This window comes from Macaca fascicularis, chromosome 5 (genome assembly GCF_037993035.2).
Source record: "Macaca fascicularis isolate 582-1 chromosome 5, T2T-MFA8v1.1".
Taxonomy (NCBI): Eukaryota; Metazoa; Chordata; class Mammalia; order Primates; family Cercopithecidae; genus Macaca; species Macaca fascicularis.
Window position 1 is genome coordinate 159,544,274 of NC_088379.1, and position 13,730 is coordinate 159,558,003.

General features: G+C 41.0%; 1 long non-coding RNA gene across 2 annotated transcripts in view; it reads left to right on the forward strand.

The window, feature by feature from the left end:
• Window positions 1-779: 779 nt before the first annotated feature.
• Window positions 780-13,730, forward strand: part of LOC102120384 (uncharacterized) — a 78,417-nt gene continuing 65,466 nt past the window's right edge. For both annotated transcript variants that reach the window (XR_006698351.3, XR_010587048.1), the window contains exons 1-2: window positions 780-1,025; window positions 10,017-10,084. This is a non-coding gene — a long non-coding RNA (uncharacterized lncRNA). The remainder of the gene's footprint in view (window positions 1,026-10,016; window positions 10,085-13,730) is intronic.

Below are 13,730 nucleotides of genomic sequence, written 5' to 3' on the forward strand. Positions count from 1 at the left end.
TCAATTCAGGAAGAGAGTCAGGATGAAAGGACTGGAAGGACAGACAAGAGTGCTGATGGAAACAAAACTACTCAAATAGTAGGTGAGAAAGAGAGAGAGAGAGAGACTTTCTTTGTCAGCTAAAAATTAACTAGACTGTCAGCTCCTGCGTCTTTTGCATCCATCTCGGAACCTGGAAAAAAATATTTGCAGTGGTCCTCATGTCCGCAGCAGGCCTTGCTCCGATGGTTTTGCAGAGCAGGAAGTGAAAATTTCCAAAAGGCGGGATAAAAGAAGAAAAAGAGGTAGATAAGCTAGCACAGGAACAAGGCGCAGAGCAGGAAAGTTACCAGGACAGAACAGGGAGGGACTGACTGTCACGGGGCAGGGAGCAGGAGGAAAGAAGCCACTTTTCAGTGAAAGGCATTTGTAATTACAAGAAAGCCAGGTTCTTCAGGGCCCTAGAGAAACAGAAATACAATTCCCTGGCTTCTGGGGAGAGCATTTAGGGGCTCCTATATCCCCATCTTTTTGAATTTTCCCTTCTCAAACGCCAGAATTTGGAAAAAGATGGGGAGGGTCTTTAAATTATTTGGCACAAACTCCAAAAAAGTGGAGAAACTGTGAGCCAGCAACCCTCGACTAGGTTTTGCTGTGATGGTTGCTGAAATCACTTGCTCACAGGATGACAGGGAGCTGGGAACCTCAAGGTAGGTGAGGCTGCCAAGATGCGAGTACCGGACTCGGCTGGGGCGCAGATGGAGCCCGCCCGGTAGGGGGCGTGCGGGGCCGTGTTTCCTGGGTTCCGGCGCCCGGCCCGGCCCGGGCCGAGCCGAGCCGCGCGGCCAGTAGGTGTCCTTGCTCCTCGAACGGCCTTGAGCAGTGCCCAGCGTTGAGGGTGAGGCTCGTGCTCCGGGTCTCGCGGACGGCCGCCTCGGGCGTCGGGTCCCGGAGATTGGACAGACACCAGAGCCCGAGGACCGCGGAGTGGCCGGGTGGGGCTGGAGGGCGGCGCCGCGCCTTCTGGGGAGACACGGAGGTATCAGGTAACCCCCGGCTGCCTGCGTCCGGCGATCATGCCCACCCGAGCCCGGGGACCCTTTTCACCTCCTCTTTCCAGGGAGGAAAGGCGGCAAAAGAGGCATGAGGAGTTAGTTGCAGCCCCAGAGGCAGACAACGAACACCAGGCGATGCCATTTGGACTCTGGAAGTGGGCTCTTCTCTACCACGCGAACCAGCTTTGCTTTTTCCTTCTCTCCAGAGGTAGAGAGGGCCCGGTGCCAACTCTTTGCTCAACTTCTACCTGGAAACAACTTCTCCCTGGAAAAGTGGCTGCCTTCCTTCTTCTCCCTCCCCTGTGACAGTCCCTCCCTGCCTGTCCTGGTAACTTTCCTATTTTGCACCTTCCCTTTGCTAGCTTGTCTATGTCCTCTTCTTCGCTCTTCCTCCCACTGGAAATCTTCACTTCCTAGTCTGCAAAACTGTCCAGCGGAGGTTTGCAACAGAGTCGGCTCTTGCAATCATAGCGCCTCTTAGTTTGGTGGTGGTTGTGGATTTGAGGGTAGCGGTAGGGACGATTAAAACTAGTTTTTAATACTTAAATTGTTTAGGGCTTTCTTGTGCCTTTTTTCTGCCTAAACATTAGTTTGATTTACTAAAATCCTCCCCTACCCCATTTTTGGCAACTTAGTAAAGAAACCAAGTGATGGTAATCAGGCCTCGGGTATTTATGTAGAAACCATCTAGCAAAATAGAATGAATAGATCATTTCTTTTGAGGGGCCGTAAACTTTTTTGTGTATTGACGTGTGTTTTGACACTTGGGCATGCCCTGGTTGCCGTGGCTGCCTGTTTCATTTGATTTGAGGGTCTTTGAGCATTGTCTGTCATTGACATTCTGCTACTAAAGTTTATGCCTTTTGTTTAAAGTCTTAATATTCTTTTCCAGTCCCCCTAATGAATCACAGTTACCGTGAGAAGGATGACATCATGTTATTGAAGGAAAGTCCTGGTCTGGGATTCAGGAAACAGGATTCAGATGGCCTGTGTTCAGTGTTTAGTTCTGGACTCAGTTCTGCTGCTAATTGGCTATGTGATTTTGGTTGTTCAATTTATTTAACTTCTCGGAACATTGGTCTTCTCATTTCAGGGAATCTGGGACCAATAACCTCCATCCATTGTCCTGTGACTGCTAAATTCAGTCTTCGATTCTTGGCTGTCTTCTTCCTCGATTACCAGTGGCATTTAAACAAAGTGATCATTGTCTCCTTGAAATGCTTTTTTCTTGAAGTCTCATGAGGTTTTCCTCCTTCCTCCTTGCCCATTACTTCTCAGTCTCCTTGACTGGTTCGTCCTCAACTCTAAAAGCTAAAGTTTGATGTGTACTAGGCCTCTTCTCTGACTCTGTCCTCTCTAAGTGCTCTCTATCTATGATATTTAACATCACCACCTTGGAAGAATCCCACACTTATGCCTCCAACATGGATTTGTCCTCCTCTAAAATCCATACTCAGGTATCCAGCTGCCTTCTTGACGTGTTCATAGGCATATCAAAAGTGACATGTTCAAAATGGAACTCCTGATCTTTACCCCAAATCTGATTCTTCCCAAGTCTTGGAAGTCTCTGTCTTTCCATGCTCAAGCCAAAAATCTTTGCAGTCAAACTTGATGTCCACCATCATCCTAGTCCACGCCACCGTCTTTCTAGTTGATCTATATCAATGGCCTCTGATCTAGTCATCCTAGTTGCTCTCTTGCACTCCCAAAGTTTTTTTTTTCTCCACACAGCTGCAAGAGTACTCATGCAGGAGAATTATATCCCTCATTGGATGAAAACTTCCCAATGGTTTATCTCATTTAGAGATCTGCAAGACTGTGATTTAGTTTCATCTTCCTTTCTGGTCTTATCTCTTTCTACTCTCTCCTTTGCTCACCAACACTGCAGGCACGTCATGTGGAACATTCTTTCCACAAAGAGTTCTTGGCAAGCACTTCACTTCCTTAAGGTCTCTACTCATTCAAATATTATCTTATCAAAGACACTGTCCCCTGACCAATTTACATCCAATGGCTACAATTCTATGGGATTCTTCTTGGTATTATTTTTTTAACTGAGATGGGGTCTTGCTTTGTCACCCAGGCTGGAGTGCAATAGCATGAACATAGTTCAAGGCAGCCTCAAACTCCTGTCTAAAGCAATCCTCCTGCCTCAGTCTCCCAAGTAGCTGGGACTACAGGTGTATGCCACCACACTTGGCTAATTTTAAGATTTTTTTTCTTTTCTTTCCTTTTTTTTCTGGGTAGAGATTTTGTCTTGCTATGTTGCTCAGGCTGGTCTCAACCTCCTGGGCTCAAGTGATCCTCCCACTTGGCCTCCTAAAGTGTTGAGATTACAGGTGTGAGAGACACTGTGCCCAGCCTTCTCGATACTTCCTAACCCCTTACCTGGCTTTAGTTTTCTCCACAGTACTTGACAGCTGACAAATATTTTGTTGTTGTTTCTTTTCCTACCTACACTCCAGAAAGTGAACTCCAAAGAGGGCAGAGGTTGTGTCCATTTTGATCACTGCATTGTCTCCAGTGCCTAGAACAGTGCTTGGTGTGCAAGATTACCAATGTATCCTTATTGAATAAATTATATTCATAATATTTATACCATAGGGCCAAAGTGAAGATCACATTGTGAGGCCAGTTTGTATACTGGAAAAAACTGGCTTTACAATTAGTGAAACCTGGTTTCCAATCATGGTTGCACACTCACTGGTAGTGTGAACTTCTCAGAAGGTCCATTTTCCACACTTTTGTGATAGATATAACATAATATCTTGAAGGTTTATTTTAGGCATAAGGTGGAACAAAAATGTTCATAAAGGACTCAGCTATGAGGAGGCTAGAAAATGAACAGTTTTGAGAATATATGTGTGAATCTATTTTGTAAGCTACAAAGCCACATTTATATGTATAGAACTAATATTACTGGGGACAGTTGTGTGAAATGTACTGTGCAAAGCATTTCAGGGTGAATGGTTTCAGTGCTTGTAGCATACTGAAAATTAGAAAATGAATAATGGCTAGGATCTATACCTATATTTACACATTCTAATGGAACTGAATGTCTGACTTCCTGTTGTTTCTGCATAATTTTCTGTAGCCCTGTTGTGCCTGAGAAGGCAATACATTATCTTATTGTATCTTATCTTATTATCTCAATCTGTCAAAAAAAAACATGTGCACAAATTCAGCGACTTAACATACTCACATGAAACCCAAATAATTAGCTGGTGACAAGCTGCCAGTCATCACTTCCTCAGCATGGTCCTGCTAGATGAGTACTGACTGGTCTATTTTAGTTCAGCACACATTGCTAGGTTTTGGGGGTTCAAAGGGAAATATAGTATGTCCTTATTTTCAGGGTACTCATAGTCTCTTGCTGTAGTCTAGCCTAGCTTTACAAGGGGTATACAGTTCAGGCTCTTTGAGGACAGGAAGGAGGTCAGCTAGAGTATAGATACGTATGAGCTTTTATCTGCCACGGTTTGAAGACAGCAGGAAGGCAGATAAATGCTATGCTTGATTCCCCTTTTCATCTTGAGTTTTTCCACAAAAACTTCAAGGTATAGGCCATATTCTTTAGACTCTGAGTTAGATTTGAGGCCTTAGGACACAAAGAGTTGTGAGTTGAGGGTCCCTGAAATCCAGGTTCAGTTCTGTATTTTTTGTTTGTTGAAGTTTAAGAATCACAGACTACAGGACTCCTAGGTAAATGTGGACAGCTTCAGAACCCAAGTCGTCTTGTCTTGGTTGTGATGTACCATTTCCCTGGTTTGCAATCCCTTCCCCAATGACCACACAGGCTCAAAACAGGACTTAAAGAACCCAGATACATTGCTAACCTATCTTATGTCCACCTGCTCCCCAAACCCTTCTCACCAGCTGCCTCCCCAGCAGCCCCACCTCCCCAAATAACGTTGTGTTTCTTCCAGATGTGGAGGTTAAGGAGAAAATGGTGCAAGGTCACCAGAAGATGATCCCCACATATGAGGGCTCAACCAGGGTAGAGTTGTTCTAGATCTGGATAGCAGAACAGCTTGCTTGACCGTGAGACAGTGCACTTGAAGTTAAAAGAAATTCATCAATGAAGAAGTTGGCTGTGGCCAGTAAATGCCTTAATTTCCCTATCAAGTAAAACAGCCTTGTAAGCACTTTTAGGACTGGGACCAGGATTTATTCATCCTTGCCTGGCACAGTATTGATCAACTGTACAAAGATTTATTCTCCAGGAATATTCATTGCCTCACATTTATTCACCAGGAATTCAGATACAACGACATAATTTGAAATATGTAGATGTTGTTTTGGCCTCACATTTACTTGGCAATAAATACTTCTTGAGCACTGTGCTAAATCTTGGGAGTACAAACTAGAATACGACCTATTTCCTGAACCCAGGATACTGTCTTGGTATATTTTTATTTCCAGATTTATACCAAAATTAACACAATTTTTACCTTTTTAAAATCCACGGCTGGTGTAAATATAAACCATAGAGAAATACTTTAAGATGATTACTTCTGTTATCTTCTCATCTTTATTTACTTTTTTAAAGCTCTGATGAACACAGCATATAAGCACATTCGTTCATTGAATTCTTTAGAAACCTTCAACCCCACAGTTGGAGTGGGACAGAGTCCAGCTGCGCTCCCTGGGGCTCCATCCCTTGCAGAGAATGACTTGCTTGAGGGAGGGCACAGTGTGGGAGAGGGTTGTCTAGCTGGACCTCTGCTGCTGCTGTATCCTTGAACCTTAATGGCTTGGCTTTGGACTGCTTGCCAATTCTTGCACACTGAAGGGAAGGAAGACTGACAGCCCATTTGACTGCTTTTTGAGTTTTCCACGGTGTCTTCAACTTATTCGAATACCTTTCCTGAAGAAAGCAGATTTCATGGACAACTCTGTTTGCTTCTGGACTATTGAGACACTGGCAGATATGATTTAAGAATCTGAGGACGGAAACATTTAAAAATACATGACACTAATTTGCAGTGCAGTTTACATCTTCGTCTCGGATTTTACATTGTTTCTGGAACCTACAGCAGTCATTTGAATTATCCATCATTCACAAAGCCAGCTTTGTCTGATTTTTGTGGCATCCATTTGTTCTTGTCTTTCTTTTCTTCCTTTCCACAATATTCCCACGATCACTGACACAACTGCTGGTTGTGCCCTGTTTGAATTTGGCACTTGCATCCCTTTTACTAAACATCTCAATGTCAAATCCCAAAGTGAAATTTTTCTTCCTTTGCTGAAGCCTTTGAGGAAAAGTTACTGTTTTGCGTGCAGTTTGTAGAATTGCTTAATTGGAGATTGTCAGAGTTTCACTGGAGGGTATTGCATCTCATTGTGAAATAGTTGCTGTTGATTTTTCTGAGCTCAAGTGCTCTAAAAACAGACGAGCTGTTTTTAAGTTATCATTATCCATGAGAAGTAATGTATAATTCATTACTGGACCATTTATCTTTCAGTATTTCCCTTATTATATCTTAATGGTTTTCCATATGCATATTACATCATGTCTGAGTTTACTCTTTTATGATTGTAAAAACCATCCGTCTTATAGGGTATTGCGGTTGCATTATATAGAAAAAATGTGTAAATGTATATTTCGGTAATTAAAAAATACTTTTAATGCTGCATTTATTTTATGTATTTATGTAAGACTGCTATGCCAATGCCTCTGACCTAGTGGAAAATATTTCCATCTTTGGTAAATCTTCACCTAAAATCTTTCTGGTAGGTTTTAGGAATTCCAACATTTCAAAATAAAAGATTCTTTGGTAGTTAATAAGAAATTAGAGACAAGAAAACCTGGAGTATGCCATGAGAGCTTATGAAAAGTGAGAGAGATGAAATCAAGAAACTTAAGGTGAAGAGCTGTTTTAAAATATGCTTACCTATTAATTCAACCATCATTCAGCCAACATCTGCTAAGTGCTCATCAGGTACAGTGAAAGAGACTGGGGACACACACATCAAGACAAAGCTCCTACCTTTAAAAATACTGTTTTAGAAGACAACACTGTCTTGTGATGGTACTTTTTCTTTAGGCTTTTATAGCCCTTTTTTCGTACTCTTGGAACTGCCTTTGCATAATATTTTTTAATAAGGAAGTAACTTGAAGAAAACTAGTTATTTTAGGATTATGGGAAACTAGGGGCTTGGTAACAGCAAATCTTTCCTTTGAGGATGCTACTGACCCCTCATATTTACATCATATGTCAATAAGCAGGATCAATTTTTGCCTTAATTAATTATGAACTTGGAATAGCAAAGACAATTGCACAATGGGTAAAGGAAATATATGATTTGTTTTAAAATGAGACCTTTGCCATTGGAAGGAAATAATTCTTGGAGATCACCGGGAATAGGGAAATCTGTCACCGCTGCTGTATTTTCCTTACTTGTCTGTTACCATATAGTAATTTACTTTTTGTCAGCATGATTAAGTATATGGATTACCACTCTAATAAGTCAATGGTTGAAATGTAAAGTACAGTGACAACTCATTAAGATAGAGAGGGTTGCCAGGAAGTACCTCCAAATGAATAAGAATATATCTACAACTTCTATATTTGGATAATGTACTGTAAAATAATGTTTTACTCATACATTTTTTCAACTTTGATTAATTCATTGTTAAATTTAAATTTTAAAAACTAAAATACACTTTATGTTTTTCTTCCAGTTCCTCAGCTTCTGATATGGTTTGGCTTTGTGTCCCCAACCAAGTGGCATCTCGAATTGTAATCCCCACGTGTGTCCAGGAAGGGACCTGGTGGGAGGTGATTGGATCACCGGGGTGATTTCTCCCATACTGTTCTCTTGATAGTGAGGGAGTTCTCATATACTGTTCTCTTGATACTGTTCTCTTGATAGTGAGGGAGATCTGGTTGTTTGGTAAGTGTCTGGTGTTTCCCCCTTCTCTCCTTTTCTCTCTCTCCTCCCACCATGTAAGATATGTTTTGCTTCCTCTTTGCCTTCCACCATGATTGTAAGTTTCTTGAGCCCTCCCCAGCCATGTGGAAATGTGAGTCAATTAAACCTCCTTTGTTTATAAATTACCCAATCTCACATAGCATCTTTACAGCAGCGTAAAAACGGACTAAGACAACTACTGTATGGAAAGAAGCTAGATGATTTTCTTTTTTTGATACAAAATCTTGCTCTGTCACTCAAGCTGGAGTGCACTGGTGCTATCTCAACTCACTGCAGACTCTACCTCCCAGGAGATCCTCCCACTTCAGCCACCTGAGTAGCTGGGACTACAGTTATGAACCACCACACCTGGTTAATTTTTTTTTTTTTTTTTTGTAGAGATGGATTCTTTCTATATTTCCCCAGGCTGGTCTCTAATTCCTGGGCTCAAGCAATCCGCCTGCCTTAGTCAACCTATTTGATTTTTTTATTATCTCTCAGAGATAAACTATGTTCCTGCTAACTGCTACAAAAGTAAAATCGCCTATAAGTTAACTATTGTAGTCACCTTAATAGCCCCCAGCCATACTGCTAAGGCTAGACCTTAAAGACAATACCTTAAAGGCTAATTATACAAGGCGGTGTTTATGTAAGTGATTTATTGTAAAACTTTAAAAATATTAAGTGCTATTGTTGTTAGAAAAAAGGTAAGTAGTTTGGTTATTTATGATCTTTATATCAGAATACCTTAAGGAAATGCAGCTAATTATAGAACTTTTGTTCACAGAGATGGATATGGTAGCCTTATTTATAAAACACACACAGAAGGAAAGACCTAAATGCTTAACAATAAGGAAATGGTTAAATAAATGAGGAGAGAGTCAGGCAGTAAAATCTTACATAGCCATTAAAATTTTATTTATGGAAAACCTTATTACCATGGAGAACTGCTTATGCTATCACATATAGTACCTGATAAATGTTTTAGTCTTAATTTTGGAATATTTCAGTTGCTACAGATGGATTAAATTTTCTTATTTTAATATTTAAGGCCTAGAAATTGGCCTGAGGCATGGAATACCCCAGCAGAAATTCCATTTAGACAAGAGAACCATTCAAATTATTTAGCTTGTTAGAGAAAATGTAAGTATTATTACAGCTATAGCATCAACTTTGTGATTTGTAGTCTATGTAAGAAGCTGCTTTGATTTGGTGAAATTAATTTAAAAAGTCCCCATCATAACGTACCTAGGTTAATTATCTAGTTTGTGCTTTAAAGGGCAGTTTGATCACAAAGGAGGTACTTTTGAATAGCTACATCACCTGTGGTGACTCTTACTCCAATCTACCCTTTTGGTTTTCCTGTATCTGTTTCTATAATCTATCAACTAAACGTGAAATCACTGGTTTCTCTAAGGAATAGTGTAGGCTTTTAGTAATGAATGTTTAGGGCATTTATAATGTTGGTAACTTTAGGTTTTAGTGAAACTTTGCAGTTAAAACTGCGGCTAGTTGGGTGTGATAGCTCAGGCCTGTAATCCCAGCACTTTGGGAAGCTGAGGTGGGAGGATCACTTGAGCCCAGGAGTTCAAGAGCAGCCTGGGCAACATAGTGACACCCTGTCTCTACAAAACAATTTTTTAAAAAAATGAGGCGTGAGGATCGCTTGAGCCTGGGAGGTTGGGGCTGCAATGAGCTGTGCTTGTGCCACTGCACTCCCTCCTGGGTGACACAGAGAGACCCTGCCTCAAAAACAAGTGAACAAAAAAGCTGCTAATAGATCGTAAAAGAGAAGTGGTTACTTTGTTTAGTTGTTTTAAAGCCCAATTTTTTCACTTTGGTGATAATGAAAGTTTAGTGTGTCTTGAACATAATACTAGATTTTACATCAATTGATTATATTTCAGATTCACATGGGATTAGTTCACATCAAGCAACATAAATATTACAATTTCTTAATGTTCATTATAGCCTTGGAAACAATTAAAAGGTTGACTAGTCTGCATTATTGCCTTTGATAGCCAAATATATCTAATAGTGAATAATACATTTATTTTTATATTTTAGGACCTGGGATATACTCCTGATTTTATACAGACTGCCATGGCTCCAGATATAAAAGACCAAATAAAAAGGTAATTTGAAAAGTATTTTGTCAAGTAGATTATCTTGATTTTTTGTATTCAGTGGAATGTCAAATTTTAAGATGGAATCACACACACACACTTAGTAAAACTGTCTGACTTACATAGTCAGACAAGTAACTTGATGAACATTTAAAAGGCCTTTAATAGACACATGCACACATATGTTTATTTTAGCACTGTTTACAATGGCAAAGTCATGGAACCAACCCAAATGCCCATCAATGATAGACTGGATAAAGAAAATAGGTACATGTATACCATGGAATACCATGCAGCCATAAAAAGGAATGAGATCATGTCATTTGCGGGGACATGGATGAAGCTGGAAGCCATCATCCTCAGCAAACTAACACAGGAATAGAAAACCAAACACTGTGTGTTCTCACTCATAAGTGGGAGTTGAATAATGAGAACACATGGACACAGGGAGGGGAACAACACACACTAGGGCCTGTTGTGGGGTAAGGGGCAAGGGGAGGGAACTTAGAGGTCGTGTCAATAGGTGCAGCAAACCACCATGGCACAGGTATACCTATGTGACAGACCTGCATGTTCTGCACGTGTATCCTGGAGCTTAAAGTAAAATTTTTTTAAAAAGGGCTTTAATGGCTGGGTGCAGTGGCTCACGCCTGTTATCCCAGCACTTTGGGAGACCAAGGCGGGTGGATCACGAGGTCAGGAGATCAAGACCAACCTGGCTAACACGGTGAAACCCCGTCTCTACTAAAAATAAAAAATAATAAATAAAAAAATTAGCCGGGTATGGTAGCGGGCGCCTGTAGTCCCAGCTACTCGGTAGGCTAAGGCAGGAGAATGGCGTGAACCCGGGAGGCGGAGCTTGCAGTGAGCCGAGATCGCGCCACTGCACTCCAGCCTGGGCGACAGAGCGAGACTCCATCTCCAGAAAAAAAGGGCTTTATTAGCCGCCTTGTGGTTCTGGGGAAAGAAGGCAGTTGCCATTATGTGAAAGAATTTTTAGAAATATAAAGCCACTTTTAATGCCCCAGCATTTTGGGGGGTGATTCCCAGTCGGAGAAAGTCAGAACTGAACTGTTTCTTTGCTCTCTGGCACTCCGGATATCCTGTGATTCAGGACAAATCATTTTATGATGACTCCCGGGAGTTAGTGTGAAACTTGAAGCTATGGAACCAATCAAAGCAGCTTCCCAAACTAGAACCAAATCCAGGACTCTGGCCTCATTATCACAGTGGTTTGATTTATTGAGCTAATGAAGAAAGTCTTTTGTAATTGAGTACTGAATATCAAATGATGTTACTGAATATCTCCTTTTGAAGTCTTGAAAATATACTTCTGCTCAAGAAGGATCCGTTCCTTAGAACGTGTTGTTGTTTTAGATCTACATGAGGAGCTTTGGATAATTAACAGTCTGAATGTTGTTGCTATGTACGACTTAGTTTTATTAACCACACATTTCAGAATGCATCATAGAGTTGGAAGGGCTGTCTTTAAAATATCGTTATCATCCATGAGGGGGAGCTGTATCCTCTTTTAAGAAACCACTTGCCCAAAAAAAGAATAAAACTAGTTATACTGTCTTGCAAAAAAAGAAAGCAAAGTTTCATTTGAAAAAGCAAATTTTGTCAAATTTGCAAAACTTCTTATAAAATCACCAGAATTATTGCTAAATTGTCTATTTGTATACTATCACTTTTTTTTCTATTTGTATACTATCTTCACTGAGATGTGAGGAAACCCTCACATGTCAGTTAATCCACATTTATACTGCTCTTGCTGTCTATGTATGTGCCAAATATAGAGCTGGACATCACAGGGCACAAGCAGTGTTCAAGTCACCAGTGCCTGGTAGATGAGAGGGTGGAAATAGGAACAGGTTAGGGGGAGGAAATTATATTCAATAGAGGTACCTGTTAAAACTATTATTGGGAAGTGTTTCTGTAAACAGGGTGAGAATGGTGTCAACCTAAATTGAGCAACGGGGATTAATTCTCAAGCTTACTGGGGAATAGCAAGGAACTGCAATCGACATAATACATAATACATGCCTGCTATGGAGGACCATAAGGGTATCCAAGGGAGCTGAGAAAAAAGGAAGCTTTTAAAGGCAAAAAGATATCCATGTACCTGTTTTGAAATAAAGACCACTGACTACAGGGTCTTGTTACATGCAGTGGCGTTTGCTTATTAGTGGTACTGGCTGTTGGTAGGAGAGAGCTTTCATAGAAGTGGCTTAACTGGAAATTTCCAATTGAGGAAGTGGTTTCTGGCGGTTCCTGGTGCAGGCACACATGTGTGAGGGCCCTTCCTTCATGGCTTCCCACTGCGTTTTGTTAGCGTTTGACATAAATGACTCCATTTTGGGTACTGACAATTTTCACAGGAGTTCTATTCAATAGAAGTAACAGTAAGAAGGTTGAGAATGGATTTAAAGGAGAGTAGGATTGAGCTTTAGGGAACCCCTGGAGAGAGGAGAAATGGTAGCAACTAAGGAGATAACAAATGGGAGAGGATACCAGGTGTGGTGGCTTGTGCCTGTAATCCCAACACTTTGCGGAGTGGAGGCAGGCTGATCGCTTGAGCCTAGGAGTTCAAGACCAGCCTGGGCAGCATAGCAAGACAACTTCTCTACAAAAAATGAAAAACTTAGCTGGAACCATGGTGCATGCCTATAGTCCCAGCTGCTAGAGAGGCTGAGGCGGGAGGATCTCTTGAGTCCAGGAGTTTGAGGCTGCAGTGAGCTAGGATTGCATGACTGCACTCCAGCCTGGGTGACAGAGCAAGACTTTGTCTCTTAAAAACACACACACACATGAAGGGAGGGAGGTGAACCCTGGAAGAAGTGGGAAGAATCTGAATGATCACAGGAACCCTGGAAGGAGGGAGTTTTAAGAAAGTGGTGGTGCTGGGGGAGGAGGCTAGGAGGATAGAGTGAGTTCACATGGACCTGAATAGGTTCAGGAGAATGAACAGAGAGAATAAGATTTTGTATTTGGTTAGAAAGAGGACTAGTGGGTATAAATTCTAATTATAGACACTTAATAACTGTTCTTTGGCCAGTTGATAGGAGTGGTTTAGTAGAACATTTAAGTCCACATAGAGCCTGATGCAGCAGATGACAGCAGACAAGGAGCAGGAAAAGCAGGCTTTCCATCTCGCCTCTGTCACTAACAAGCTGCATGACCCTGGATGAGTCACTTTGTCTCTCTTCTCCTTAATTTCTTCATCTATAAATGAAGTTTCTTAAATTGATGTCCAAGGATGAGCTTCAGGGATTCTGAGATGTCTAAAGATTTTACCTCTAGGGAGAAGGTCTATAGCTTTCATCAGATCCCCCAAAGTGATAATGCCTCCTAAAAAGTTAAGGACTGCTGAATTAGGTGATCATTAAAGTCCTGCTTAGTATAGAATATCAGGAATTTTTAATCTCTAACTTTCGTTTCTCTATTGTATTCCAAATGGCCTGTCTCCCAAATCACTCTCAGAGACCACTGTAAGATTAGATTTTCTGAAATGTAATTGACTGTATCCGTCAGCCCCAGAGGATTATTTAGAAAATCCAGACAATTTTTAAAATTAAAGTTAATCATTTCTTTAATAGCCCACAGGTATTTTTATTAGGACACAACCTTTATATCACTATTTATATCATTTACT